The sequence below is a fragment of the Parus major genome, chromosome 4A (genome assembly GCF_001522545.3).
Source record: "Parus major isolate Abel chromosome 4A, Parus_major1.1, whole genome shotgun sequence".
Classification (NCBI taxonomy): domain Eukaryota; kingdom Metazoa; phylum Chordata; class Aves; order Passeriformes; family Paridae; genus Parus; species Parus major.
This window is the reverse complement of record NC_031772.1, coordinates 4,544,227-4,549,206: the sequence shown is the minus strand read 5'-3', so window position 1 is coordinate 4,549,206 and position 4,980 is coordinate 4,544,227. Positions and strand designations below refer to the sequence as shown.

Genomic DNA, 4,980 nt, shown 5'->3' with positions numbered 1-4,980 from the left:
GGCTGGTTTTACACCCCAGGGTAACTCTGCAGGGATGGAATAAGGAGGGGGCTGGTTTTCCACCCCTGGCTGACTCTGCAGGGATGGAGTAAGGAGGGGGTTGGTTTTACACCCCTGGCTGACTCTGCAGGGATGGAGTAAGGAGGGGGTTGGTTTTACACCCCTGGCTGACTCTGCAGGGATGGACACTGAGGCTTTGTGGGCACTTTTGGAGAGTGAGTTTAGGAAAGCCCAGCAGAGACAACAGGAACCCTGCAGCCTCCGCGTAATGACTCAGTGAAAACCCCAAGGCCCAGTTTTGTCCAAGCTCCTCCTAAGGACTCACCAACAAGATTTTCTTTGGTAATTCATCTCTTTCCAAAAGCTACTGACGAAAACATGACCAACTGTATTTCTGGTAGAAACTCCCAAGGTAAGCTGAGCCAAGTGCAGTCAGAAAACGTAATTAAATACTGAAATAAGTCATTGCAGCAGTGTGCACACACCAACAGATGGCAAATCTACCACAAGCAATTGATCCTTTTTTAAAAAAAAACTGAATCTCACATAGTTTTGTCTTTTTCCAGAACTTGCTTCGTTATAGTTCTTCAAACCTGATTTATCCTTGAAGCTGAAGCCAAGCCTGAAAAATCCAACTGGAATTCAGAGCGAATTTTGCCTCAGAGCGCAGAATAAACCACCATGATGTTCCAATATGCAAATGTATCAACAATGATGAATACTTAAGGGATTGATTGCATCCAAAATCATCGTGATCTCCATCTTCTGGGTAGTTCTTGTGACAGCAGAAGGTGTTACTTCTGCAGTGAGAGAGAGCCAAAGATGTTGCCAGTTCCTAACTTTAGCTAGGAGCCCACATACCATGCCTCAAACCAGTATCCTAATCATCCCAGGTGAAAATTCTTCCCATTTTGGAAGATTATAATTAACTTCCTACTGAGCCATGCTCAGAAAAATGCCTCAACCTGAAAGATTAAATAGGAACTTAGTATATGTCAGAAATAATTCAGCAGTAGCTGTTTGTGTCTTGCAATATAAGATACTGATTCAAAATTATATATTTAAAAGTTGTTTTCTCCTTATTGTGTAACAAAAGGACTTGACTGGATGAGTAATAGCTTTACTGGAGCAGAGAGGAGGTCATGAATGACACTTCAGAGATATCAGTTTGGCTCTTCAGATAATTGCTGAATTAATCTGAGGTGATATTATCAGTGAGTGCTGAAAGGGTCCCCATTGCTGGAGGGACAGAGATCCACACCCTTCCAGTGCCCTGCTGCTCTGGGGCTCCTGGGGGTCACCACAACTCCGCTGATATTTCTTCTCCACCACAATCAAGGTTATTTTCCAGCTGTCTTGACTTTACTCCGTTCCAATTGGGGCACAACTTGACTCATCAGTTCTTTATTTGGAACACACATCACATTTCTGCACTTCATCAGTTCTTCTCCCAGTGAGGTCACTCGTTTGTGGCCATTCAATACTTCCTGCAAGTGCCCAGCTCTCAGTTTCACCTTTTCCCACTGTCCTGAGCCTGGAGCCACTCTTCAGCCAAGGATGCTCTTTGTAGCCCTGTGACTTTGGGTTTCAGCAGGACACAAGATGAGCACATTCTGGAATACATTTCAGAATCAGTCTCTTAAGCCCAACTTCTTTTCCCATTAACTCTGGTGACAACATTCATAATAATTTCAATGGGAGCATGATAATTCTGTAAGTAATTGCTATCAGGAATTTAATTTAAACCTCATTTGACTGACATTTCTTGTTTGCAAGATATCTATTTTAGGAACAATGTCTTGCTAGTATATCTCTCTTCATCTTAGTCATGACTGATAACAGAATAATCATCTCAGCCACTTTCCTTTTCTTTTCCTGCATAATGGCTTTACTGCATTTTTACATAGCAAACACACAAGAATAGAAACAATTAGACAAATAACAGTATTACATGGAGACGAGCAGGTAAGTGACTAGAACTCACTTGAAACTCTTTACTAGGCTGAGAAGCCTCTCAAGCCACAATGGGGTTGTTAAAAAGACTAAGGAACGATGCAAGTTGCCTCTAACTCATGTTTCCCTCAGCTAGGCTTACACAGGTGTATTAAATACAGAATGTCAACGTGCCACAGCTCCAACCTGCTCCTGATTTCACTGCCAGAAAGACATTGAGGGAGTCCAGGGAAGGGAGTGGAGCTGGGAAGGGGCTGGAGAATTCCTGAGGGAGCTGGGAAAGGGGCTCAGCCTGGAGAAAAGGAGGCTCAGGGGGCCCTTCTGGCTCTGCACAAGTCCCTGACAGGAGGGGACAGCCGGGGGATCAGGCTCTGCTCCCAGGGAACAGGGACAGGAGGAGAGGGAACAGCCTCAGGCTGTGCCAGGATGGGCTCAGGTCGGACATCAGCAGGAATTTCTCCATGGAAAGGGGAGTCAGGCCTTGGCTGCCCAGGGAGGTTTGGAGTGCCCATTCCTGGTGTCGAAGGAAGGTCTGGACGTGGCACTCAGTGCTCTGGGCTGGGTGACAAGGTGGGCATCGGGCACAGGGTGGACAGGGTGATCCCAGAGGTTTTTCCCAGGCTCAGGGATTCTGGGATCCTGTGTTGCTCTGCAGGAGTTCACTGCCCATCCTCCAGCACTATCCAATAGCACAGCACCGCCAGCAAAGTCAACGCTGTCCCAGTCTCATCCTGCCTTTCCAGGACAAATCTGAAGCAGCAACTGCCAGGCAATGGATCTTTAATCAGTGTCTTTCCCACAGGGAAATGTCACAAAACACTCTGCAGGTCATTACCTTGTTCTTAATGCCAGCTGCGGGGCAGCTGAGTGCTGAGTAAGGAAGGACAGGGCTCACCACCACTCCCAGTTCTTTGTCATATTTCCTCCTTTGCTGTAAATCTACAGGGACAAGCAGTTATGAGGAGTCTTCAACAAGTTGACTTTGACACTGAAAGAGCTTCTCCTGTCACTGAGGAGCTGTCACAGGCATCGATGGAGCTGTGGCAGAATAGCTGAAAGTGGTAAAAAATTGACAGACGAGCAGACTTTCAGTGATAAGGAAAAAATCCCGTCCACGCCATGTGAGATGCAGATTCTCACCGCCCTTAATGGGAGGGTTTTTCAGTAGATGTTGTGAATTGGCTTCAGTGAGAAGCACAGGCTCTCAATGGAGATTGATATCAAGAAATATCTCACAGGATGAGGTCAGACTTGTAAAGAATGGCTCTTACCCAGAGCCCAGCCCAGCAGCAGAGCCATGTGGACAATAAATCACCTGTAAACAGCAAGAATAATTCTGGTTTACTTCAACCTCCCTAAGGAAGCTACAAAACCTCAGCTTCCACCTAGATTCAGTTTACATTTCACCAGTTTGTGGTGTTTTGAAGCAAGTTTAAAGAATGTAATTCTGAGCATCAATATTTATCTCCTAAAAGGAAGAGGAACAACCTTTGACTTTTCTTCCTGCAGCAAACACAGTGTGGTACCACCTCTGGAAGGCCAGCAAAAAAGCACCAGGGCAGGGCTCCTCAAAAGAGGAGGATCTGCTTTTTTAATACAAAAAATTAATAAACCTCACTTTTAAAATCTGCTAACAGTAATCTCGAGGAAAAAAGAAATAATGCTGAGTTTGTGTGGGAAGGAAGCAGATTTAAATCTCAAATGAATGACGTACCTTGTAATTACAGGAACCATTGAAAGAGATAGTCAGAATTAAAATACTTCCAATATTCACAGCGAAATATTAATTTGAAAATTTTCAAGGATGGATAACTGCACATAATCAGAGGAAAATGATCAAGGGCTGAAGTTCAAATTAACTCAAAGAAAGAAGTCAGCCTTGTTAAATGATATCTAAAATTGTCCCTGAGCTCAGCAGCGAGGGCTTGAGGCAGCGTGTGGCTGGGAGAGCAGCAATTTGGATTTACTGTGAAATTGTGCCTTTGTGGGTGCCACAACTGCCTTCCAACCCTTTCAGAAGCACATGAACTCTGAGAATGCTTCAAAATTTAAATTAAAACACCTTTCCAAATTTTCAATCACCAAACAATGGGTGATTAAGCACAATCATTAAGCTTGCAGCAACAGAAGTAACGTGTTTCTTCCGTTATGACAAAGTCCTCATTGCTTAATGAATTTTAATAAGACAGTTATAAAGTATTTTATGTTGCACCTAGCTATTAATATTGGTTATTTAGCACTCTAGGTGGAAGATGTTTTCACTCAGAGATGATTCCATCTGTATTAATGCTACAAATAAAACTATGAAGCTGTTTTATATCAATTAATGGCATTTTTTTGAACACAGTGGACCCAATGGATTCAATTAATGGCATTTTTTTGCACCCAATGGACTCAATTAATGGCATTTTTTGAGTGAGAGAGATGATTACTTGAGCACAGAGCCAGCAGGAGACCCCCAGACCCCACAGGTAAGATTTTAATGGGATAAACACATGCTATCAATTTTCTCTACAGAACATTTTGCCATAAATATTTTCTCCACAAAGGATTTTTCCTCCATAAAATGCCACACTCATTGCTCAGCATTTCCCTCTGACTCCCTTTGTGTCACTCTGATGGATCTGCTGAACCCACTGAGAGCTGCAGAAAGCTCAGGGGAGCCCAAAATTGTCATTCCCTGTTTGTCTGCTTGTTTGTTTAACTCCAACCCCGCGGTTCTGGCTTCCTCCAAACTCGCTCAGAGACTCTGGGAGTGCTTTTTCAGAGCTGTTGGCTTGTCACGATGACGCCTCTGTTTCATTCTGCTCCGTACAGCTGGAAAACAGGGAGAGCTCACCTTGGCTGCTGCTCCCGTTCCTGGCACAGCCATGGAACGGACGAGGAATTCTCACAGGCTGGGAAATGCACCTGCCAGAGCAGCTGCCATGGCACTGCAGCTCACCAGGACTCAGATATTCCAGAGGAGGCACCAGGATATGGAGCAGCTCTGCTGCAAGGAAAGGCTGGGAGAATTGGGATTGTTCA

The 4,980-nt window shown here is 44.5% G+C and overlaps 1 long non-coding RNA gene across 1 annotated transcript in view; it reads left to right on the top strand.

Moving 5' to 3' along the window:
• The window catches only part of LOC107203909, a 6,906-nt gene extending 4,682 nt beyond the window's left edge, over window positions 1–2,224 (top strand). Inside the window, exon 3 of the long non-coding RNA XR_001521410.2 lies at window positions 567–2,224. This is a non-coding gene — a long non-coding RNA (uncharacterized LOC107203909). The remainder of the gene's footprint in view (window positions 1–566) is intronic.
• The last annotated feature ends 2,756 nt before the right edge of the window (window positions 2,225–4,980 follow it).